The sequence below is a fragment of the Macrobrachium nipponense genome, chromosome 1, assembly GCF_015104395.2.
Source record: "Macrobrachium nipponense isolate FS-2020 chromosome 1, ASM1510439v2, whole genome shotgun sequence".
Lineage (NCBI taxonomy): Eukaryota > Metazoa > Arthropoda > Malacostraca > Decapoda > Palaemonidae > Macrobrachium > Macrobrachium nipponense.
Window position 1 is genome coordinate 47,741,327 of NC_087200.1, and position 1,513 is coordinate 47,742,839.

Sequence of the window (1,513 nt, forward strand, 5' to 3'; positions counted from 1 at the left end):
CAGAAGGCTCTCTCTCAACCCAGCTTCCTCTCTTTCTTTTTCAACCTACTTTTTAAATTTATCTGATAATCTTGGTAAAAATGTTTTGTCTTACTTTTAAGGTGCGTTATGAAACAAAGGAAATAACTGTCACTGCGAACTTCATAAGAGTTGACATATCTTGATGCAATTGGTTTTTGTATTACAATTCGAATAGTTTATCTCTCTCTCTGTATATATATATATTATATATATATATATATATATATACTATATATATATATATATAGATATATATATATATATATTATATATATATAATATATATATATATATATATATATATATATCAGAAGTGAACCTCGAGATGTTTGTCACTTGAGTTCCACTGGCGTTTACATGGTTCTTCGTTTTACTGTCAGAGTATTTAGCAGTTAAATTTGCTTTGCATAAACAAACCATGGTAATTTAGATGAGTCTCCTTGAACTTCCCGTGTCCAATCTTTAAAGTCGTTTGCCTTAAGCCATTCACTTCTAAATTTTTGTTTGTATTGTTTTACTTTTGGCATGATTGATGACTATAGCAGCACACACTTATAACTAAGCTGAGCGATCTGAACAACTACTGAAGATTCTGGACCAACTGTCAAGGTTACTCAACGGATCACCATACTAGAGAATATTCAGTTTCTGACAGACAAGTACTGAACGTGTGGGTACCTTACGATTCATGGAGTAAATAGCCTAGGTGTCCAGCAATCAGGAAATTGTTAAAGTTTTTGTGATTTTTAATATTTTGGGTGTAAATCATGTTTTCATGTCTGTAATGACGGTTTTTTGTAGATAAAAAAGCTAAAGATTAGCCAGATATATAATGAAAAAAGCTAGATCTCCCACTGGCCGCTAAACGTCTATTGCATGCCGCTAGATTGAACAGAAAACTGCTAGATCTATCGGGAATATAACTAAATTGGCATCTTACCACCCAGTCTCTCATCTTATCCAGTCTAAAAGTTGCCATTAATGAATTTATGGGCTATAGAAGTAGTGGCACCTCTTTCCTGCCTGATTCCCTTTGAATTGAATCCGTGTAATATTGCTTCTCCCCAGGATCAATCTCTCTATACTCCTGAGAGCCTATTTAATGGGCCTTTTGTACTTGATATATAGTATATATATATATACTAAATATATATATATACATATATTATATATATTATATAATATATATATACATATATATATATATATATATATATAGATATATATACATATATATATATATATATATATATATTTATATATATATATATAATTCTATATATATATATATATATATATCTATATATATATATATATATATATATATATCAAGTACAAAAGGCCCATTAAATAGGCTCTCAGGAGTATAGAGAGATTGATCCTGGGGAGAAGCAATATTACACGGATTCAATTCAAAGGGAATCAGGCAGGAAAGAGGTGCCACTACTTCTATAGCCCATAAATTCATTAATGGCAACTTTTAGACTGGATA